The sequence below is a fragment of the Choloepus didactylus genome, chromosome 17, assembly GCF_015220235.1.
Source record: "Choloepus didactylus isolate mChoDid1 chromosome 17, mChoDid1.pri, whole genome shotgun sequence".
NCBI lineage: Eukaryota > Metazoa > Chordata > Mammalia > Pilosa > Megalonychidae > Choloepus > Choloepus didactylus.
Genome location: NC_051323.1, coordinates 42,023,048 through 42,049,044, shown reverse-complemented (window position 1 = coordinate 42,049,044; position 25,997 = coordinate 42,023,048). Strand labels below are relative to the sequence as shown.

Sequence of the window (25,997 nt, the reverse complement as noted above, 5' to 3'; positions counted from 1 at the left end):
AAGGAGGACTGAAAAGGCAAAGACCCACCCTCCTTTGTGCACAAGCTTCTCTTGGGATAATGTCCCAAGTGACTTGACAGTAACAAATTATTGGATTATATGGTTTTGTAGGTCAACTGTTCCAGTTTACCCTAGAGCAGATAATCTCTTCCTTCTGGAGTCAACTTCTAATGCAAGAGTTATTTTTTATTCTCAACCACAGTGGATACTCTAAAGGATTAATTTCAGTTTTGCAAGTGAATTTCTCATTTTCCTCGAGGAATTTTAAATGCACTCATGAAATGCACTTAAACAAAACAAAATGCTTTGTTCTTAGTATGGGGAGGAGGATGTGAATAATACCTTTAAACCACTGGTTCTCATCCCTGGGGCCATATTTTCCCCTCTGCCACCTCTTGCTGTAGGTCCTCCCTCTCCTTTTTCCCACCCTCCTTGCCAGAGGACATTTAGCAAGGCCCTGGAGACATTTTTGGTTGTCACAATTGTGGGAAGGGGAGTCTGCTGCTATTGGCATCTAGAGGGTAGAAACCAGGGATGCTGTTCAACATCCTAAATGCACAAGATAGACCCTCTCCACAATAAATTACCCAGTCCAAAATGTCAATAGTACAGAGACTGAGAAAGCCTGCTTTAAACTAGTTTTAAAAACTATTCTGTGCCTCAGTTTTCACAATAAATTTGAAAAATAAAATAAATCAGAAAAATGGTGAGAATAATAGTAGCTATTTCATGGTGTTTTTGTAAGAATTAAATTATTACATAAGAAAGAACTAAAACACTGCAAATGTTTTCACAATAAATTTGAAAAATTAGAATATTAATATTAGAACACTGCAAATGTTTTCACAATAAATTTGAAAAATAAAATAAATCAGAAAAATGGTGAGAATAATAGCAGCTATTTCATGGTGTTTTTGCAGAATAGAACACTGCAAATGCTTACAAAAGTTTAGATATCATTATATAATTATTATTTCACCAATACAGCACCTATTTAATTAACTACATTTGCACTGTATGTATAAATAAAAAAATTAAATATTAAACTGAAAGTTGTTCTTGTGAATCATTCTCAATTTTTGGCTCCATGTAAGTATTTACATCAAAACCCAATAGCCCTATTGGAACTTTGCTCTGAATGAAGTAAGCTTTTATCTTTATCTGCCTGGATTCAAATTCTGAATTAGAAGGCCACCATCAAATATAAATAATAAAGGCTGCTACTTAAAATAAATTCATGGGCAAAAAAATTGATGACAGTGGATATTTTCTCGTGCAGACTGAATTATCTAGATCAAAAAAAATTAAATACTGTGTTTTAAAAGCTGACCTATTTTCTACCTTCCACAGCCTTTTGGAACAATTTTATGGCAAACAGAAAAGTGTTAGACTGTTCTCAGTGTTAACTTTCACAGAACACAGTACCTAAAATAACAAAAGATGTTGCATAATAGTACCCCTTATAGACAAATTATAGTAGGAAGAAATCACTATATGTATATGACCCTTTTGTAAAACTATATTTTAGTTTTAATGAACTTCTCCTAGAATAATGAATATATACTCCTGTTTGTCATATATTTTTTTCTTTCAGAAATTAAAAATCAACAGCAGACTTGTGAATAAAAGCTCTCAAATCAATAGGTGCCTTTGTAGAAATCATCACAGTATGAAAAACCAAGAAGTGGCTCAAGTGTAGGGGAAAAAATCAAATTTCATTTTGGAGGATGAATTAACTGAACAATTTTCTAGGCAATTCTGTGTAATTTAAATTTAATTCACTGTGTTTGGAGTTGCCTCTCCATTAATTGCTGTTGAGAGAGTGGTAGAAAGGAACTCAAATATGCCACATTAATTAATTCTATTCTTTAGTATACTTTCCCCTGATGTTTACAGTCTTTTTCAGAAAAGAGACAACCAGCTGAAAGAGTCTGAATAGTGATCAAACAAAAACATTAGCTTTACATAACAATCAACTTAGACAAGTGTCTCCAACTGTACATTTAACGAATTATAGGTCAATATGCCATGCCGATCTTCCCTAATTCTAAGTGGTCTGTACTTGCACATGAAAAACATCCGTTCTTGTCAAAATGCCTACTAAAAATATTTAGATCTCCTTACCTTTATTGGCTTGCATAGAATTCAAGAAATAAGAGAGACTGAAGTTTAACCTATCATTTTCTATGGTGAGCCACGCATTGTGGGGTTTGGGGGAAATGTAATAGGGATGGGGGAGAAAGGATGCTTTTAATGTATTGTAAGCAATTTGAACAATTTATTTAATATTTAGTGTTATTAGGGAGATGACCTTCGGTGGGTTAGAAAATAGAGAAAACACTGATGTATTTTTTTTTTTTTTTTAATCATCATTTTATTGAGATATATTCACATACCACGCAGTCATACAAAACAAATTGTACTTTCGATTGTTTACAGTACCATTACATAGTTGTACATTCATCACCTAAATCAATCCCTGACACCTTCATTAGCACACACACAAAAATAACAAGAATAATAATTAGAGTGAAAAAGAGCAATTGAAGTAAAAAAGAACACTGGGTACCTTTGTCTGTTTGTTTCCTTCCCCTACTTTTCTACACATCCATCCATAAACTAGACAAAGTGGTGTTTGGTCCTTATGGCTTTCCCAATCCCATTGTCACCCCTCATAAGCTACATTTTTATACAACTGTCTTCGAGATTCATGGGTTCTGGGTTGTAGTTTGATAGTTTCAGGTATCCACCACCAGCTACCCCAATTCTTTAGAACCTAAAAAGGGTTGTCTAAAATGTGCATAAGAGTGCCCACCAGAGTGACCTCTCGGCTCCTTTTGGAATCTCTCTGCCACTGAAGCTTATTTCATTTCCTTTCACATCCCCCTTTTGGCACTGATGTATTTTTACTGTTTTTTTCTCCTCATCTTCAGGGAACATTTCCCCACCATCTTTAGTGTAGAATTTGCAGTTCATGCACTTGCTTTTACTTTTAAAAACACAGCCTGATTGCTTATGTTTGTGGTGAAAATATCTGATGAGAGTATGGATATATCTGGCATGTAATATTATACCCAGCTATGAACAGCATCGTCCCTGAACTTCATTCCTCATGGAAAAGCAGCTTTGGTGAAGACTGAAAAATGTCAACGAAGACACCTCAGAAAAGGTGGAAAAGAGAAAATTCCAACTGTGTAATAAGATGTCTGCTGTGAATCTGATATCAGCAAAATAACCCTTAATTTATTTTAAAATTTTAATTGAAATTTTGTTTCTAAAAACAATAGTCTATCCTGCTATATATCCAAATACAAAGTTAAAAATTAATGTGGCAGGCAATTGTGTTCACTTATATAACATTTAACCTAACCTATCGCTGCCACAGAGTGAGTTGATTCGGACACCTGATGGGTTGAGTTTGGCACCAACTGAAATGTAACATGTTTGGTTAACTGATGGCCATTTGCACCTATTGATCATTTTCTCTATATGAAATTCCCTGGAAGAGAGAAAGCTCTCATGTCTGGTTTTCAGGACTGAGTCTAACAGTCTCACCAGCAAAGATTTATCACTAGGTGAGCTTCCCTGAAAAACAAATCTGACAAGATTCAGAATCAACACCACAAACTCCCCAATCAAGGTCTGACCCATTGTGTCGATAACCTATGGGGCAAGAAGTTTCTAGGGGACAGGTAGAAGTCACTAATCTCAAAAACAAGAGGAAAGATTGCCAAAATAAAGCAATTGTAATGTACACATGCAGTTATCAAACAGTGGGTTGATTTGATCCAATCAAATCATTAAGTATATCAAATTGGCAATTTTAATGAATCAACAGTCTTATTAAAAATACAAAAGGAATTCAGAGACTCTTCATGAATCCTATGGTAATTTCCATTGTCCCAACCAAGATTTTTGTTCATATTTGTTTGTTTTTCTGAGTAGTAAGAGTCATATAAAGATGTCAATCTCAAGGTTCACTAATTTAATAAAAATACAAATAAACTGAGATCCATTAGCAGCTGAATAACAAAGACTGTGAGTACCAATTAGTCAAAAACAAATACCACGCACCTCATCTTTGCATAGCTATTTTCCGGTAGGCATAAAATATGTTCACTGCATATCGAGCCATAAACTGTGGTCCCTGCCTGCAAATAACTCATTGTGTCCACTCTATTCTAAAGCATATGAGCAAATCACTCATTAATACAAATAACAATTCAATTCAAATTGCTTCTTTTCTTTGAACTGTAACAATGCTGCTGTATCTATTACGCCTTTCAATATTCACAACAGCATCTCAGCAGAATGCAGGAAGAGGTGCTATTATTCTGAGTGTTATAGTTAAGTGCCTGCTCAAAAAAGAAAAAAAAAAAACTTCTTTGTACACTCATTTACCAATTTGAATGTGTGAACATTGAACATTGGCATTCATGAATATTTAGGGCAAAGCTTAAATATCCCTGAAAAACAGCCAGCTTTCACATTTCTTCAATGTTGTTTCCCAACTGATGCCTTGAACTATTACAAAAAGTGACCATAAATCAGCTGTCTGCTTGGGAAAAAGATAGGCTTGAAAGCCATTCCATTTTCTTCAAAATTTTCTTGGCTGTTTAAAATGTATATAATGGTTCCAGAACAGTGAAAGTGGGTTGGATAGAAAAACTCCACCAAACTAACATGATTGCTATGTCTTACTCATTCTGACATTCATTTCTACATGCATTCGATACTTGTCAAAAAAGCGAGACTCAAAGGGAGAGATGGGAATCTGGGAATAAGGCCACAGAATAAGGCATTTAAAAGCAATTTAGAGAAAGAAAACACCTGGATTCCTGCTTACTCAAAAAGAGAACACTATTTTAAGCAAAGTTATGCAAAGTAGAAAACCTATAGAAAGCAAACCTGATGCCTGAAAACTTGAAATCAAAAATTTTTTTTTAAAAAAAGATATTACTTTTTTTTTTTTTTTTACTACTTCTGTAAGTTATTAACAACTTCTAAACTTATAATTGCATTTACATTTTAGCAAAGGCAATGTAGAAAGGTTGGTCAAAGGAAGATTTAAGGAGTAAGCCTGTAAATTCTTTAAACTTTCAAGAAGCCATCAGAATAGTCTATCCTCCTGGATTCTCACAAATTAGAATTTGGATTAGAATTAGATTAGAATGCGACCCATTGCTATTTGTTTTGTATTTGGGCAAAGCACTTTCAGAAACGGTTTGGCCATTTCCAAATTAGATACATACTGATGGATGTTTGGAAATGCAAATCCAAGTTTCTAGCTGTATCGGTATGAAACACTAGTCCAACCCTTGTGACCAAATGCTCTAATTAATTGAACTGAAACTCCTTACTGGAAATCAGGCCTTATTGCCCAAGCAGACATTATGATTGTAAAATTCCAGTGACGGATAGTTTTAACCAATAAACCTCCAAAATCAAAATTTCCATTGTTCACATGCAACATGCAAGGGAGTGAAATCATGTTATTCTAGCAGTCAGTATCTTCTTGTCCTGACATAAGTGCTTCATTTTACATATCAGGAAACTTAGGCTGGAAAAGTTAAGTATCTTGGTCACAATCAGACTTCTAATTAATGGCAAAGCTATGAAATTATTCTGGCCCTGATTACATTATGATTGTCTCTTACCTCAGATGACTTCTATCCATCCATCCATCTACTCATCCTTCCATCCATCTATCCATCTAAAACTATCTTGTTCTCTAAAGGACTTGATGTAGTTTACAAAAATATATGATAAAATGAATTTAAAATAAGTGAAAAGGTGGGAAGAGAGAGAGCATTATATTTTAGATAAGTTATCAATAAAATTGTGAAGAAAACATAAGGGGACACATAAACACAGCTACTGCAACATTTGTTATGGTGGCAAATTAAGTGACACTATAAGGGGAACAAAATGAAAGCTAGAGTTCAAATTATTTTTTAATCCAATTATAGAAATTCACATATTGACATAATTGCACTTACTTTGAAATGGAGTCAACTCAGAAAGTTCTTTATTTACTTATGGCAATCTTTCCTTAAATTACTTTTTTAAAGATTTTAAGGCTCTTGCCTCAAGTCTCTGCACATAAATGCATAACTAAATCCTTGGGGACGCATAGAAAGTGTAAATTACTGAATATTTTCCTGCCTATATTTTCCCTGATCTAGAATACTGCAGGCCATTCTAGCTACAAAATTAACTGAATGAACTCTTTGACTCTCTTCTCATTAAGTCACTGATGAAAAGCCATCCAACTTCTAGCATCTCTCTTATTAACTACTGTTGTCACAATTTAAGAGCTAATGAGATATTTATCTTTGTACTTCTCATACAACCTTCATTAGGGTTTGTCAGATTCTCTCTTAGTACATCTTGGGAATAAATAAATGGATTTGACTATTTATTTGTAATATTGATTGTTTCTCCAGAAGCAAGCTGAATATACACTCATTGATCAAGGCATTCTCATTTACATGATGGCCCTAGAATTGGAGATTCAAAATCAAAGGACTAGAAGGGGTAAAAGGCAGCTAGCTGTCCAACGCATTTCTTTACTCCGAGTAACACCACGCCTAAAGTCCCCCTGGAAGAGCTTTAACCTGGAAATCGATGAGAACTTCTATCCCACATGATGTTAGGAGTATGGAACAGGGAAGAAATATGGATTGCTAGAAATAATGACCTAATTAACAAGAAATTGGCTTTCTGATTTCTTTCGTTAAAACTGTATCTAAAATATGTGCAAGGTTCCATACTGACCTCACAAAAATAAGCACCATCTGAGAGGCACTGCCACTAGTTTTCCTATCAGACAGTGATTGAGAGCAAACATTGTATGGTGCAGATGTCACAATGTTATTTTGTTTATTCACTGTGGTGGTTTGAAGCTCTTTGTACCCCAGAAAAACTCTTCTTAAATTTAATCCATTTACATGGGGTAAATTCAATAGAGCATTGTAAGTAGGACATTTGATAAGGCTACTTATCAGTTAAAGTGTGACCCACCTCACTCAGGATGGGTCTTAATCCTATTACTGGAGTCCTTTATAAGAGAATGAAATTCAGAGACAGAGAGAAAGCTACAGAAGCAAGGAGCTGAGATCAATGACATATGGAAGAAAATGGAGAGACCAGGAGATGCCACTATGTGCCTTGCCATGTGACAAAATGAAGACCAAGGATCGCTGGCAGCCAGCCCCAGAAGCCTTTGAGGAGAAATCATTGCCTTGATGATGTCTTGATGGCACCTTGATTTGGCCTTCTTCCCATCCTGAAACTGTAAACTAATAAATTCCCATTGTTTAAGCCAAACCAGTTCGTCCTATTTGCTTCAGTAGCCTAAGAAATTAAACCATTCACCAAGAGAATTTGATATTTGCTAGTTATAGTTGAACTGGAACTCCAAGCTTCTATATCTTACTACTCAATTCTTTTCGGTTCATTCTTTGGTTTATTAACATGGATTTGGAATGCTGCATGTTTAACTACCTCACTTTAATTTCTAATATGCTGATGATTAACGGAAAAAAAATTACTTGTCCAGGATTCTGCCTCTCATAAGCAACAGCTATCATCTTGGACTGATTCTGCTATTCTTGGGCTGCTTGCTTTTACTCCAGGATAGGATTCATTTTGGCATTGCTTATTTAGGACAAATGTGTAAATCTCACTGGTAACCTAAAAGTGCCCAGCACTGTGATTCCCTCTTCTCTAAGCCAGATCTCCAGGGCAGAGACACAGGTCCTGGAGCTCCAAATTTTCCTCCTTATTCACTTCCCCCATAACTTAGAAGATTGTGACAATCTGATTTATTTTATCTCTGCACCCAGAGTTTACTGCTAATTCATGCCCCATTATATCTAGAGCATATAAATGAGTAGATAAACAGGGAAAACAAATCACTTAGTAAAATATGCTAATTAAAGAAAGAGGGAGAGGGAAGGTGGGAGGGAGAAAGGAATTCTTTAACGTAGCACAATGCTCCTTATTGTAGTGGCTGTGTTTGTGGTCACAGCATGACATTGTCTATGGTGGTACCTTCTATTGAATTAATACTATATGGTAATTAACTCATAAACAATGCGTTAGAAGAGTACAAGATTTTGCTTTTTTCAAATTATCTTTAAATCTAAGTTTGAGAACTGCTTAGGTATACATTGTATCTTATGTCCAATACTTCTGTGGGATAAAGTTTATGGCTATGTTTTATATCCCCAAGAGCATCTATCACAGAAATTCAACAGAGCTGACTTAAAAGGTTATCATCACCCTTGAAAACCTGACTTATCTTCTTTAAATATCTACAGTTTAAATAAAGGGTATTATGAAAATAATTATGATTGTGAAAAATAATGATTGTGAAAATATAATAAATATAGATGAGTAAGGGATTCATCTTGACTTTAAAAATAGGAGAAATATTACACCAGAAATTGAATTTGCTTGAATCATCACATTTCAAATAATCTTATCTCTGGTGGTCATTCACTCTAAACTCAGTACATCTAGATGTATGTTTGTCACATTTGCTCATTTATAATGAGTCCCATAAGAGTGAGAAAGTATAGATTATTTTTCAGGAGTACAACTCATAAGAGTGGGAGATTAAAATTGGTGCAAAGTCACACTCTTTCAAAGATTTTATCTGCCTTCTAACATCTCTAGAAGTGACAATGGAACTTCATAACTGGTTTCCACATTATACCCTGTGGCTGGAAACTTAAGGTAAAAAAATAGCAAAAACTGACATTATCTTTAACTGAAAAGAGAGAATGACTGAAGGTTAAAAGGAAGGCAAAGCTAAAAATGCCTTGCAATAAGTTGATCTATCTGCTATTATGAAGCATTCCTATCCTGTGAGCCTTCAAGAAAGCAATAAGATATTGCCTGCTTTGCAGAAAGCACTGAGAAAAAGTTGAATATTATTCTGTTTTTTCCCTTGTATAATATTCCCACTCTCCCTGAGTCCCCCAAACTCTATTTCTACATATAAGTATCTTTATGGAATTATAAGAGAAATGTGCATTTATCATGTTTTCTTTCAAAATTTAACTACAGAATAAAAGTTTTTCCTTCTTCCTGAAATAAATGGCATGAAGATGAGGGCTGGCTGAGACCAGTCATCAAATTCAGACCAAGAAGACACAATGCATTCACAAAATGTACAGTATCTATTGACTTACGTTAATTCATTCATCCATAATCATTTGTTGGATATTTTTTATTAAGAAGAAGTTATGTAGCGGAGGAATAAAAAAAAAAGTTTTGTTGACTCAAAATGCTCACAGTATAGTAGTCATAGAGCACGTGGTCTAGTTTCCCTTGAGTTTGAAGGTAGCACCTATCCTTCTACGAAGTAGTTAATTAACCTTTTACACGTTTATTGACCGTGTAAAGATTTCACAGTATCCATAGTTCCTGGCTAATTCCTAGTATACAGGAGACACTGAACAGACACCCACTCATTGAATCAGAGAGGATTCTAGCCAGCATAATAGGAAAAATACAACCAATTTAAATGGGAAAATATCACCAACATTATAAATCTCTTTACTGTACTAGACAATATAAAAGCACCTCAGAATGTTGCAAAAATCTTTCCAAATTTGTGGAATTGGAAAGAACCAGAGATGCTCTATGGACTCTGATACCTGATCCATCAGCTGATTGGAAAAAACAATCATTTGAAAAACAAAAAGATGCAGGTTCATGTAAGTTCTTTTGGAAAATGTGACTGCCAACTCCACTGTTCATTTTTAAGCAACTGATGCGCTTTCACTTTTACAACTAAGAAATGGCATTGCTATTTACATTGCTTCTTTTTCCGTTGTTTTCATGTTGTATCTCATCCTACTTCAACTGTACTGTTACAATCTAGGAGAAAAGAAGATCTCATGGCAAGAAGGAAAATCCAAAGAACAACTGTGGTTTGACACTAGCCAATACGGCTCACCGCCTTGGCCCATTCCTTAATCTGTAAAATCAAGGAGCTGAATTAGATGCTCTCTTTCCATTATTATTATAACATATGATTCCATAGGTCAAAGAAGTCTTGAAAATTTTCTTTGAGAAGAAATTTATCATATAATTGGCAGTCCATTTACTCTGCTAAAATACTGCAGAAATAATGCATGTATTTGTTGATTTGATTTGAACTTTTTAGAGCTCTGCTGCTTGACTTCTAATTCTCTAGTTTAAATGATTGAGCATCCACATTCTATGAGAACAATTTACCATATATACATTTGTGGGTGAGAGAATATTGGCAGCCTTTAATAGTTCTCAAAGATGATTCCTAAGAGGGGTGGGTTGGGACCAGTGAAATCAAGGCAAATGCTAAGTAGCTAGCTTTCCATGCTTTAAATTGCAAAAAGGAACTTCAAGTGTGTGACAAATGAAGTCCTCCGTGAGCCAAAAGTTGCTCTGTCCACCATCCACCACAGAAAGAGCATGAGATTTGGAGCCAAACAAATTTGGACTTAAATCTGAGCATTATCTCCTACTAGATGTGTGACTTTGGGCAAATTTCTTAACTTCTCTGGATTTTTTCCTCTGTAAAATAAGGCTGTCTACACCCATTTGGCAAGATCATGATAAATATTAAATTATCTCAGACTAGACAGACACAAAGCCTGACACAGTGGTTGGCGCATAGAAGATGTTGTTAGTGTTTATTCCATAGACAGAGCTGGTCCTCTGTACACATTCTGTCTTTGTTCTCACTAAGACAAGGAAAGAAAAGTTTATTCCTAGCATCAGGACCCCTGGATCTTCAGACATAGACATTCCCTCAACAAAGTAAGTGCAATTTTTTTACTTAAATTCACACTTCAATGCTTAAACTTTCTATAAACATAGGAAATTACATATTTTATATGAAAGCATTAAAAAAAAAAACATTTCAAAAGCAATCACAACATTATCACCGTATTGAATAGCCAAGGAGCTTCTCTTTTTTCCTCCCCAACTACATGATGTAACCAGGCATTCATTAAACCTATTTGTTTCAGAGGTCGCCAGGCTCTTTCGGTTTTCTGCTGTAGTTCCCATGTAGTACAAAAAGGGAAACCCTAGTTTGGAATGTCAAAGGTGCAGTATTAAATCACTACACCGCTCGGTGTCAGACTCAGGAACACATTCTGCCCTCCTGACCCTCCAGGCATTTCGCATCATACTCCTTCTATTGGTCCTAGTTTTATGTTTGAGGATGGGGAAGATAAAAATGACTTGCTACATTTCCCAAGTTTCTGTTACATGATTTGCCGTTTTCAATTTTGAAATATGTTTTATTGATATTTTAAGCAAGTCCTTTGAGAAATACTGGGGAGCCATTGCTCCTGCCAATATCACCTGGAACAGACAGTCCAGTTAGGACCAACTGAAGAACACACATGAAAGCACTAGGGCAGGACTTTGCTATGTGTCTTCTACTGAAGATAGCTTCTTTAGAGAGCCTGCTTTTGTGCACGTTTTCCATTAGACAGTATCTGTTGCAGAACTCTGTTCATGCAGGTATTTGAGTGTTTCATTTGCCATGCCTAATGACCCATTCTTCAGTGACTATTCATGCATTTTATATTATTTAAAAAGTGTGATAAATAAAGATAATATGTAAAACACTTAGACATGTAAGTGATTAACTATATCCTCTCGTGGATGGCTTTGTCCCCTCCGATTGTGACATGTTTCCTCACCATTGTTATGTGTCTCCCCTGTGTTTGGATGTGTCCTTTTCCTCCTCTGCACACCTCTGCAATCTCTGCCCTCATCCTTTCATTCTCATTACTGGGATGCCCATAGATTAAGGGCAAGAAACAAGGTGTGCTGGTTTGCATATGTATGTCCCCTAGAAAAAGCCATATTCTTTAATGCAATCTTGTGGAGGCAGATGTATAAGTGTTGATTAGATTGGAACCTTCTGATTAGGTTGTTTCCATGGATATGTGACCCACCCAACTGTAGGTGATAACTCTGATTAGATAATTTCCAAGGAGGCGTGGCCCTGCCCATTCAGCATGGGCCTATATTAGTTCACTGGAGTCCTAAGAAGTTCAGACAGAAGGGGCTCACTGCTAGCTGCAGCTGAGAGACACATTTTGAAGACGGCCATTGGAAGCTGACACTGACATTTTGGAGAACACCATTTTGAAACACAACCTGGGAGCAAGCAGATGCCAGCCACGTGCCTTCTGAGCTAACAGAGGTTTTCAGATGCCATCAGCCATCCTTCAGTAAAGGTAGCCTGTGTTGATGTCTTACCTTGGACACTTTATGGCCTTAAGACTGTAACTTGGTAACCAAATAAACCCCCTTTATGAAAGCCAATCCATCTCTGGTATTTTGCATTCCAGCAGCATTAGCAAACCAGAATATGAGCCTTCTATTTACTAGAATAAACTTATAAAAACTTTTGAAAACTTTTGAAGCTTTTAAACAGAAGGTACAGATGACAGGCTTTTCTTAATGATTTGGTGTCACTGTTCTGAGAATCAGGACCTGCAACACAATAATAATCTCAGACTTCAAAGAGGATAGTATCATCACTCCTACTGCATAGGTCCCTGTTCTAGTTTACTAATGCTGCCAGAATGCAAAACACTAGAAATGAATTGGCTTTTATAAAAGGGGGTTTATTTGGTTACACAGTTACAGTCTTAAGGCCATAAAGTGTCCATCAACAAAGGGTACCTTCACTGGAGAAAGGCCACTGGCATTCGGAAAACCTCCGTTAGCTGGGAAGGCACGTGGCTGGCGTCTGCTTGCTCCTAGGTTGCATTTCAAAATGGTATTCTCCAAAATGTCTGCACAGCTGCCAATGGCCATCTTCAAAATGTGTCTCTCAGATGCAGCTAGCAGTGAGCTCCTTCTGTCTGAGCTTATATAGTGCTCCAGTAAACTAAACAGGCCCATGCTGTATGGGCAGGGCCACACCTCCACGGAAATTATCTAATCAGAATTATCACCTACAGTTGGGTAGGTGACATCTCCATGGACACTGAACCAATAGATTCCAACCCAATCCACACTAATACGTCTGCCCCTACAAGATTGCATTAAAGAATATGGCTTTTTCTGCGGGGCATAATATATACAAACCAGCACAGTCCCCAAACTTCTCTTTTATTTTTGGTCTATGCATGCTCTTCCTAGTTTTTCTCTCTTGTTTATCACTGTCAGGTTTTACAGGCCACCTTTTCCCTTCCAGTTTGCTGCTTCAGATCAACTCTGAGCTGGAAGTTCAGATAATGAGTTATCTAACCAAATTGAGAAAGGATAAACTGGCTATAAAGAAAGAGAGTCAGTAGTCTCTCAAATCAGGAAACCCAGGTGCTTGCAAGCACTGGGTCATGGCTCATGGCTTGAAATACATAAGACCTGGTAGTTTCCTCAAAACGCAAAGTTCTTTATGAGGGTAGTGCATTTATTTGTAAGTGACTTTCCCAGTAAGATTTTTACTCTGAGATTCTCAAATAAACTTTTTTTTTTTTTATTATTTCATTGAGTCCCGGAGATCTTATTGGAACTAGATTCTAAATACCTCAATTTCTTCTTTCCAGAATTTAGTCAAATAGAATCCATGTCTCCCTTGTCATTCCACTGAGTGCAGGGAAGAAGACAGAGATGAAGCGATGTAATAAGGAAGGTGGCTGGTCTCACTGTCCCTGACCACTTTGCTATCTGAAAGACTGGGAGGCACCTTGACTTATACTTATAGGTAGAATCTGATGCAGTCATACAGGGTTCCAGCTGTAGTTATCCAGGGTGAGCGATTCACCCAGTGTATTCTGAACAGAGAGGGAGATGTTCTTCATGGTAGCCTCCTTTCTGTATTTCCTGGGACCACCTGTTACTTGACAAATTGAGGAGAGGAGTGATACAAGTTAAGGGATTTTGTAACCCTGCTCTCCAGTGATACAGAGTATGGGAATTGGAGTCAGACAGACTCATGTTTAAATTTGGGTTCTGCCATTTGAAGCTGTTAGAACTTGAATGATTTATTTAACCTCTCATTTGTAAAATGGGAAGGATGCAGTGCCAATCTCTGCAAGGTAGTTGTAAGAATTGAGAGTATCATGACAGAAGAAGTGCTTAACACTGTTCCTGGTACATAATAAACACTAAATAAATCTTGGCTATTATTGCCTTCATTATTATTACACAAGATATGTGCATGTTACCTTTCACCTGCCGGGAGGCAGCATGTTTCACAGTGTGGGCAAATCCCCAATATCCTAATAACCACAAAAGGTAGACTATCCACATTTGCTCTTGTCTACAATATTGTGAAATAGGAGGGGGGAAAAGCCAGACATTGTATGAAAAATGTAAATGTACTTTTTTCTCCGAAATGTTCTATTTTGCTTTTTAATTTTAAACTCCACTTTATTTCAAAACATATTCCCAATCAATCCAAAGCATTTTCAAGCTGTAAAGCTTTCTTTTTTATTTCACAATATCCTAACTGCAGGTGCAAACTCAAGGGAGACAGACCTTGGAAATTTTAGGTATGTTGCCATGGCAATGGTTTGCAAGAATGTATATGAGTTTCATCTTAGCTCTCAAGCACTCAACCGAGTTCATATGCGGAGGTTCAAATCACTAGACAAACAATATTTGCCATTCATTGTGCTCGAAAGGTTTGGAAATAACTGTCTCTACCCCTTATAGTAACCAGAAACTATGAAATGCCATTTGTTTATTTATTTATGAATTTATGCAAATGTGGAGATCTAGTCATTCATTATCTGTTCTTTGCTGGCCAATTTTCTCCAGTTTGGCTGCTCTCAGAGAGGCTGTATACCTAAGTTCACCTATAAGCATTTTTGCCATTGTTGCAAATACAGAATTACACTCTTAATATGAATTAGCTATAAAATTTTTCTACTGGATTTCATATTGATTTCCTTATTTGAAGAGGACAAATTCTTTGAGAAGCATGATAATTACATAGAGATGCTCAATTAAAGCAAACTTCCAATCTAATGAACCTCTTTAAAAGCATTCCCTCCTACAATGCAGAGAAGAAAATGAAAAAGTATAATTCTAATCATTAAATCAAACATCCTACCCCCAAAAAAGCATCATCTTTTTACCTCTTTTGAACCATCACTACCCCAATTGTTAGTAAATGGCTCAGTAATGCTTCTAAATTCCAAAACCCGCATGATAGATTCATGATTCATTGGCAATAAAGGCAATGATTCTTGACAATAGCATTCTTTTGTCACATAAATGGAATCCACATAACACTAAAATTGGGAAGCTTTAAAACTATCTATTTGATATAGGAAATAGTTAACAAGTTCTCTTCAAATTACAAAGCTTTCTCCATTTATAATTAATACAATGCAAATCAAATCAATATATATTTTTAAATTAATTCATCGGCAAGAAAGAGCTGGATTTCTGAGTGTAAATTCTTCAGTTTTCCTAACAAAAAGCTTTTGCTGCAAATGATCCATCATGATAAAAGTACCCTACATAAAATGAGACCACCAGAGACCAAGCTATATCCGCATTAGGTTATGGACAAAACCCTCACAAAAGCATTATTAACCAACCACCAAGCCTGGTAGTTATTTAAAATTCACTTTGCTGTTTTAACTTTTACACATCTTCCAAAACACACACAGACACGCATATAATCATTCTCTTGCCCACCCCCACCCCCACTCTGCTTTAACAGCTTGTTGATGTACTTTAAAACTGCAGCAGCACTCCACCCCACCCCAACCCCCGTTCTAAAAAGCCTACAGCAATGCTGGAATTAAACAAATGAGAACACAATAATTAGCTATGCAAACTGTCAAGTGGGTCTAAAAAGAAAAACAACCCGGAAAGCACAACAATCAGCAGTTTCAAGCTCTAACAAGAATCTGCATTGAGTTCCCATTTATTTTAAACAAAAATAGATTAGGCCTTTTGAAAAATGTTCACTGCAATTTCTATGGAAATAGGACAAATCAGCCACTGGGTCTTTTAGATCTCTAATTTTTATGATGCTGATAAAGTAGAAAAGTCTTTTGCCTCACACTCTTTCCTAATATTTTCTGTTCTACTCTTTTATTACCATATTGATTCCCAAAGGTAAGTAAGTAGCACCCAAAAATGTTTTCAAAGTGAATATCAAATAGATGAATGGATCAAATTATATGCCTCAGTTCCCAATCCCTCTTCCCCAAAACTCACCCAACAGTTTTGTAGGTGGCAACTAAATTAAAGTAAATATTAAGGACAGAATTGCAAAGGAAAAGAATTCATAATATCTGTGATCTCATGGGTATGTTTGTGGGTGAATGGGAGGGGGGGTAGGCATTCAATTCTGTCTGGGGAGGAGAGTGCTGATTATATAGATTGTAGCTAAATGTCTGGCCTTCTTTATAGATGGAAACCACTGCCTTCTCCCACACAGTAATCATACTGAGTCCCTGTGAAGCAACATACCTCTATCATATACATACTTTGTTTGAAATACTTATCTAATGCTTCCATTGACTGTTAGAATTCCCTGACCCATTATGCAGCCAGTAATAGAATATCAGATTTTTAAAAATCCAGAATTAAGATAAAATAGTTCAACGCAACTCTTGTAAAACTTCTCTTTGCTTCAATTCTCTTATCTTTAAACTGGCTGAACAACAACCACATACTTTATAAACCGAGAATGTAGGGTGGGATGCCTGAAACTAATCTAGGATAGGACACAGTAACCTGAGATTCGACCTGGATCTCTATCATTTTCTAACCCACTGACTAAAGTAAATCACCCCAATATGAGAAGGTTAGAGGCGATGACCACTCAGGTCGTTTTAAATGATAATAATTACAGGTAGCCTAAAAAAGTCTTGTGGTTAAGTATCTTGATTATGGTGGTACGTACATGAAGCTACACATGTGATAAAATTGCACAGAGACACACACACACATATGCACTGTAATGAGTGCTTGCATAACTGGTGAAATCAGAATCATCTCTCTGGTTTATACCAATGTCAATATTCTGCTTTTGATATTGGACTATAGTTATGCAAGATAACACAGAGGGAGGCTGGGTGAAGGGTGCAGGGGATGTCCCCGCACATTTCTTTGCAACATTCTGTGAATTTATAATTATTTTCAAATGAAAAGTTTTAAAATGATATAAATATGTAATACACAGATAAATCCACAAAACCAATAATCTCTGACTTCATTAAATTGCTTGATAGCTACCAGAGATGAAACACTAATATGCAGGGCCTAATGCTATATCAATGCAGTGAAATTTATTGGCTCTAAAACACTCACTTTACAGCTGACCATGACAGATGCCAATTGACAATGAATGGTTTTAAGTAGCTACAATATGGACTATTTCACCACGATTCCTAAGAATTAAGACATTAAATAAATAAAAACTTCAACAAAACAACAGACAACCCCTTGGTTTATGTCCTTAGTTTCAGAGAAAGCTAAAACAAAATGCAAATAAACAAACTGACTAAATAAAATAAAATAAAGTAAAGGAAGTGTCAGGGATTTACTGAAAATTAAACTTCTGGTATTTATATCCTGAGGACTCCACAGTTTCTGCCTAATTTGCTACCCTTACCATGTATAAACTTACTTTCCAATCTTAAAATCCTACAAAATCCTTATTCATCTAAGAATTAATTTGTGCTCAACAAATTTCCTTTCAATGTCGCAGAATTCAGTGAATTCTCCTTACCGCCATGAAGTCTAAAAATAATCACTAGTGACCTAGCAACCTTAGAGCTGGGGGTTGTTTTTAAAATTTAATTCTTTAAGTGACAGAAATGGGGCTAAGAAAAACCACTGGCAGGCTGCTGATAGAGTCTGAGTAGAAGGAAAGAGGGAAAGCAAACAAGACATTATAAAGAGAAGGAAGGAGAAAAGGAAAAAAAGAAGTTTCCTCCATCCGTATTTGGATAGTGGCAGGTTGTCTAGGGGATACATCTTACAACTGAAACCCATGACAGAGGTACTTCGGACCTAGCAATGTAGGGTTAATCTTTCACTGGGTGCTCTCCGAGATACATCTTTATTTGAAAATTCTGGAAAGGGTTTAAAAGAAAAGAAGTATTATCAAATGTACAAATAAGACAATCCCTCAAAAAAGATCTGCTTGGGGACTAGCCACCTACACAGTGTGACTTTTGGGTTTAGCTCAGTTGTGATAGCAAAGACTCCACTCCTTCTAAACTCCAAAACTTAATTGCATCACTCAGTTTCTTAAGGACACAGGACAGAAAAATATCCTTTAGAGGGTTTTCCATCCTTGAACATCTTTCCTTAAACAAAGCAGGGTGAAATAAGCAGAGACATTTGCTCAGTCACTTTAATTAATTAAAATGGGCAAAGAATGGTGAGCTCCTGATGAAGCCCTTTCAGAACCCATGCATACTTTTTCCCAGAGTCAATTCCATTGGTTACAGGAAATTTAAAATGATAAGAGGAACTGTTCCCAATAAAAGAATAAAATATGTCATGGGTGATGAGACACGGAAGGCTCTAAGGGTGATAAATTGGTCATATGTTTCAGAGCCGCTGCAACAGATCCAGGCCCATAGTTCATGTGGCCATGATGAAAAGGGCTGGCTGAAGTGTGTGTTTACCACACCTCAAAATACCTCGCCTTCTTCTCTCCTCCAAGAACCACAATGCTTCCAAAGCTTTGAAGGATGCAGAGATGCATTAAAGATTAGGTGTTTCAAGCTAACTCTGTTCGGGAAATCAATCTTCTGTTATATGATTATATTAAAAACCAAACCTCTACTATATACATCAATTTGCACTTCAAATTGTTGGTTGCCAAGAGCACAAACTGAATCCTGGTGGGGGGTAAATATTACACAGTTAGATGCAGATAGGAAATAGAAAACAGATTAAAAATGCAATCACTACACCTGTATCTTAAAGGTCTTGAAATTATAAACATCAAAGCCCTAATTTCATGTCCCTGTGTCTAAGAAGAATATTTTCTTGTCAAAGGTTTCCAATTACTGTAGATGCACCTAAACCTTTGTTCCCAATGTCAACCTACTCTCTTTTTTGCTTACAAACTCTTGTTCTCTGAGGATCTCATTTGGCATTTTGTTATGGTTTCTCATAAATCTTTATCAGTAATGAGAATTTTTCTCAGACTATGTTGTTGATTGGTTATGTCACCACTTCTGTTTCCATTTCCATCAGAAGCCACAGTGCACCTTATTTCCTAGAGGAGAATCTGACACTGATTTGGGGTTGAAGGACTTTTAGTCCAGAGTATGCAGAACTTTATAAAATATTTATTGATATAAAGCCTAAAAATACACACAGTAGGTACAGCATTCATGTGGGTAATCATTTAGTAGACTTAGTCCTTCATTTTACACCACAGGGTTCTTATTAGAAATAGCAGAGAGAGATTTCAGGGTTTCTTGACACATGGTAATAAATATTCTTACTTACAATGAATAATTTAACCTTTTTGGCATCCATTGTATGAAAAATAGATCTGAAATAATTTCAAGGTGTCTTAGCAAAGGTGGAGGTTTTGGGAACACAAAGAGAAGAATGGGCAACATGGGGCCCCATTCCTTTGTTTCCACAGAATTGTGTTTGCTTTTGTGATGTACACAGTGCAAAATTTTCTTCATTTGACAAAATGATGTTGAGATGAAAAGATGCTGTTTTTTTCTGTACATTTCCTATTGTGAGTTTCTAGGATTCCAAATCTCCAAACTTCTGAAATCTACCAGGTTTGTCGGAAGAGTGCTAATGAGCCTTTCTATTCTTCATTATGGGAATAGAAAAGGAGCTTTCACTCTGATTAATGCTAGCCATGACTTAATTATTCTCATATTAACTTGAAAATTAAAATTCCATGAGAAAATCCCAGATGCAAATTCATTTAAAAATTCTGGTGAAACGATTCAACAAAATGACAAGCAGTCACGTTTCTAAGACCACTGTTCTTTAAAACTTTTTTTTCAAAGGAAACTCAACATGTACACTCTAAAATCATGAAGTATTGGAGCTGCAAGCCCCTCACCTTACAGATGGAGAAATCAAGGACCAGAAAATTAAGAAGTTGGTCTTCATCACAACAGTAGCTGTAGAACGTTCTCCAGTACAATGTTTTTATATAAATCAATTAGAAGAAAAAGGTTTCAAACTAGATAAGCTCCAAAAAATCACCTGTTCCCATTGGGACATGTTGAGTTTGAGGTGAACTGGGAGCAGTTGTAAAGGTAGGTCTGAAGTTTAGGAGACAGTTCTGGGCAGGGAATGGTATACATCTCCCAGTGAAACAGAGAAAGGGAAAGAGATTCTGAGACTAAAGCCAGAATACAAACAACATTTAAAGGGTGGGAAATAAAACAGGTACAAACAAAACAGGATTATTTATCTGTTAATTTTTTTTCTCTTAAAATATTCCACTGAATGTTTGTGAGTGGAAACACTGAAGAGCCCAGTGAAGGGGATTCTTTCAGTTAATTGGTGGGAATCAAACCAAGTGACACTGAAATTTCCAAAAACCAGTCTGATGACACTCAGGGATATCTTTGACACACGAATTCTAGAAACAAGTCACTTCTCAAAATGCATACTGAATGTGAGCTTCTTAGTATTGAAAGATGTACAATGGATAGGTAAGATATTAACATTAGGGGGATCTGGATAAAGGTGAACTCTCCTTAGTGTGTTTGCAACTTTTCTATGAATCTGAAACATTCCATATTAAAATGCTTATTTACAAAATTTAAAAAAAATTTAAAAGGCATGCTGATTTGACCAAATCTTACATATTACATACAAGTTGGCAAAACTGGTATATATAAAAAATTCTGTTTAAAAAGGTATAGATGCATTCATAAAGGGAAATAAATACAAACCGATACAAAGCATCAAAGGAACCTATACATTTCTGTGCCCTTCTTGTAATATTTACAGACATAAATCATGTATTAACCTCATTTGAAAGGCATGTCTTTGGCAATGTTCTTAAATTATAGACTTTCAAAGATACCAAACATACAGTTTTCTACTTCATCTCATCATTTTCCACCTTCATCTCTCTTCCCAAAGTACTACAGAGTTGAAGCATCATTTAGGGAACTTCTAGGTAGAGCGAGATAGTCAGTGTTCATTTTGTTTTCATCCTTCGCTTTCTGTTTAAAATGACACATCTACTATAATTGAAATCTTACTGGTTATGTGGAAAACCACATTGTCAGGGATCCAGGAAACTCTTATTGTATGGATGCTTTTAAATAGTGACCTAAGCTTACTTATCCCTAGCTTTAGATTTGTAAAGCAATCAAGAACTATTCAGTTTTCTGTTTCATACTGGGTATCATTTCAGTCACTTCTAATGAATGGTTCGTAAAGTTTCCTATAATTATTCATTGTATCTGAAAATTCTTGCAGAGGAAATAATAATACTGATAATCATTCTAACAATATGAGTAGATTGTTTACATAATCATCACCATTTATTCAAAAATTGTTTCATCCAAAGTCAGACCTTTGCTTCCTACCATGCTAACCTACACTCACCCACTCCGCAAAAAGGAAAATAAAATCAACAGAGAATGAAGTTGAATCAGGCATACTGAAAGTTATTGCTAGAGTAACTTACCAAACTCGCTCAATTATACACTAGTGCCCTGAGAGTTAAGCTTACCCCAAAGTGTCTATTTGCTATTAGAAGAATGGCTCAATATTTCAAAACCTTCCAATCATTGTAAAAAGAAACCAATTTCTTGAGTTTTAAAGGAAAACATTTACCTATAATGGTCATTTTTAATGATAATGATAGTGAATACAAACTAAATATGCAGTTGACTTTAAATTAAAAAGTTGCAAACATTTTGCAATACTTTTATTTTTCATACAGCATGAAAACTGGCTTTTAAAATATTAATGGGACAGAGATCAAGTTAGCATTGATGGGTGCTTAGTATTTCTTACATTTAATTAGGAAGAGTTGGTACACTTCTAAGGCTAAAGAAATCTTGGCAAACCTAAGAGTGACTATTCAACCCCAAATTTCTGGTTTATTATATGTTGCCTTTAAGCCTATCATTTAGCAGCTACATATTTAGCAGAGTTTAGTATAGAAAGACATTCAAACACACACCACATTCTGCTCTGAAAATACAGTTGGCCCCACTACAAACCTAATGGATAGGTGATCCACTTAGATTTAGCTGGGCTAATTGAGGGAAGTCATGGTTTATAGTTGAAAACAATGATTTTCAGCCAATGGGAGAATAAGTGGTTCAGAAAGCACATCTAGTCAGGAAAGGTAATCTATTATGAAGAGAATTCACTTGTGGGTAATTGAGAATTGACTTTGTGAAGCTATTCCTATGCAACTCCTTAGTATTGACAGATGAACAATCTTTAAGGAGCTTAAAACAATAAATCAAAATTCTATGCAAGATTTTATGACTTCAGAACAATTAAACAGTATTGTTATGAAGTCATAAAGGCAGTCCTTGTTTTGTATATTAAATACCTATTTTTATTATATATATTGTATTTTTTATATGCAATCTATACTTTTGTATATATAATAAATAATTTTTCAATATAAGCAAATTAATTCATTGGATGGTTGGGAAGACATTTCATCTTTGATTATGCTCTAGTAGAATATTCAATTTTGGAAAATTCAAAAGTCAGCCAGGTGAAGGCATTTCTCCATATAATGAAACCTCTAATTTCCACATGAATTTACTAGTAAATCTAGGCTGTGAATTTGTATAATAATATTTGGGGTCAAAAAGCTGAAATAGGCTTAAAGCCAAGATTGTAGTTTCCTACAAAACCTATTCTGTTTTAATGAAAAAGTAGTGGAAATGAAGGTGGGAGCCCACAGACTTCTGGACGGATTTCTTTTGGTCCCCTAAAATAACATTCAAGTCATTTTCCACCATCACATATAGTTTCCATTTTGTGAACCAAGCAAGACTTGAAATAATGATGCCTTTATAACTAATGATATTACATTAGGGCTGTGAGAAAATAGGAACAAAGATATTTCAGCCCTTTTATTATCAACAAAATAATCAAATGGTGGCTTAATCTGCAGTGTCATCAGTATATAGCACAATATTGTAAACAAAAATATATGCCTCATTTTTGGAAAATAGCTTTGAGATAGTTTCTAATGTGTGATCAAGAGAACGCAAATGAAGGTGAAAGTTTGAGCAGCAAATGGAAATGTGTAGTGATAACAAGACAACTTATGACAAAAAATATAGAAAGTGTCTCATCTACTAAGAATATTTTCTTTTTCATGTTTGCTATTCATTTTGGACTCAGAGTGTCTTGAATCTGCTAAGGGACTGCAGACACAGTCATGGGTTTATACCATGGGTTTATAACTGGCTGGACGCTCCAATTATTCTGTGCTGGAATTGCCCACCTACTCCACAAAATTATGTTTGACTCCATTCTCCGTGCTGGACAAAGACAGAAAGAAGCCTTAAGGAGATTCACATTATCAGCTGTCAAACAAATGTAAATAAGACAGCAGAGAGTAAAATCAATGTTTCTGGGTCAGTATTGGTAACCTTAGTAGAAATCAAAGAAATTCAAAGGCTAAATATACACAAGAATGTATAAAGCCCAATTTGGTGTCACTATACACTGTTGAACTGATACACAGCTCATTGTTTATGTTTAATAATCTTGAGCTCTGAAGCTAATGGCATGACATATTTTCTATCTACAGGTAGCTGAGGCCATAACAATAGTAAAGCAGTAGAGGACTAATAAGTTTCAGAGTAGGGGTAATGGGAAGTGAAAGAGAGAAGACTGAATAATAAAATGTAACCACTCGGACTAAGTAGAACTAAATATCCCCAAACACTGTGCACCTATGAATTCTGTTATTGCTCCTAATGCTGGAATTGAGAGCACTAATTTTGACAGCATGGAATCTTGTTTTTAATGAGTCATTTTCAAATGAGCAGAGTGAAAGCTTCGTTCTTGGAACATTTAATCTCAATATAGACAATGGCTGAAAGTGCTTCTGCTATAGTTGTATTGGCTACAGGCTCTCTACTTCCTGTTTGTAAACGAAAAAGTGTAAGCTAAGAGGACTTTTCCCATCAATTAGCATACTGCCTATTACATCCATCATATAGTTAATTGATGGCACTTGTAGTTTATAAATGCTCACAGATGCTGTGGGATGAGCTCATTTCATAAATTAAAGGAGCATATGGAAGACACATAGACAGTAACATTTCATCATAACTACCCAAAACATCCTTAACATGCAATGCTGTATCACTAATTATTTTGAAAATATGTAAGCATTTCCCTGGTTAATGTCTTGTTAAGAAATTTGTTTGGCTGTTGAGCCCAAAGGCTATTGCAACCACACATTTAACACCAATTCCAAGGCTCTTCCAGTTTCATTCCACTTTGCCTGCCAGGAGAATGTGTTGCTTAACCTCCTAGGCTCCCTTGATTGTGCAAAGTTAATGAAAATATTTATTCTTTATCACTGGGTCATCTTCCTAATGAACACCAGTCAATCTTTCAATATTAAGTACCTGTCCAAAGTTGTGCCTGAAGATTCTATTTCTTACCAAAAATGTTAGAGGGAATTTTCTGAGAGAACATTTTGCTGCTTAGTAGATACTTTCCATTTTCTAAGGACAGGGTGTAGAGGAAAAGGACTGCAGAAATAATAAGAAATTATATTAATTCTTTCACCATGGGAAAATTAGTATAAATGGTCTGAGTAAATTATCTTGAATTTACTTCAAGGTACAAAAGATAAAGTTTTTCATCCTGTTGTTCAAGTTACTGTTCCCTGACAAGCCAAGGACCAAAAGGTGTGTCAAAATAATAGAGATGTGCACCATGGCAAAAATTCCTCTGGAGAATCAGAATGCTTTACACACATAACGGGCACCAATCAAATGATTGACAAGTGAGCTGTGTGCAACTCACTGACCAAAAGATGTACATTTATGATTTTTTCATTTGTGTTTTATTGGTATGTTTTGGCAACATGATTTTGGTCAAATTAAGTTGGACTAAGGACTGGAAATTTGTCTAAGTTGATCTGCAGTTTTGAAAGAATCATTAAAATCAGAGAATTTAGAATTAAATGGATTTTTGTGTTCTCCTAGCCTTGTGACCTTTCTGGGCAAAAGCTTTGCCCAGTTCTCTGGGGCCTTGGGTGACAGAAGGCTTGATGAAGGGTGCTGAGAGATTAATTTCATTTCAGAATTTGAACTGGTCATTGGTTTATCTCCCAGGCATCATTACAAAATTGACAAATACTTAAATAAAACATTTAAAAAACATTCTAGAAATGAAAATCTAGCTAAAAGCCAGAAGTTAAATAATAAATTAGTTGGCATTGGGCTCTTAACATTTTCAGAACTGAAAGCTAGCTTACTTAGGGATGCCTGAATCAAAAAAGTCTGGTAAACAATAAGTTTAGTAGTTATTTAGATACCACTGACCCAAATATTATAATAGCTTAATTTTAATACTGTGCATACCTTTTCCTGAACATGGCAATGAGAACAAAGTTACAAACAATTTGAAATAGGCAGTACATCATTTATAATACTGTAAAGCAACTTCTATTTCATGGAGTTTCTTGCCTAACCTATTCGTCAGGGGCTACCTGATTTAATAAAAATAGTTGTCTCAATAGCCTTGACATGCTGTCTCATAATTCAAAGAAGATACAACCAGTTCCCATGAAAAGACAGGCCAGGCTTCCTTCACTATTAAGCACACTTCTCTCCTCCCACCCCTCCCACACCTTTTCTGATATGCTTTCTCCTCAGTGCTCCATCTGCTCCACCTCCACCTATTGTCTCCACTCACTGCCAAGCATGCCAAGCCCATCTGGCCAAACTCTTGCTTCTGCTAGCTCTAATTCCCATAGGCCTGGGAAATATTATAGTGCCAAGACATTTTTCCTCTTCACTAGAATACGGACTAGCTAGCAGGGT

General features: G+C 35.8%; 1 protein-coding gene across 30 annotated transcripts in view; it reads right to left on the bottom strand.

Moving 5' to 3' along the window:
- NRXN1 (neurexin 1) overlaps positions 1-25,997 on the bottom strand; it is a 1,176,176-nt gene that overhangs the window by 31,363 nt on the left and 1,118,816 nt on the right. The window lies entirely within an intron of this gene.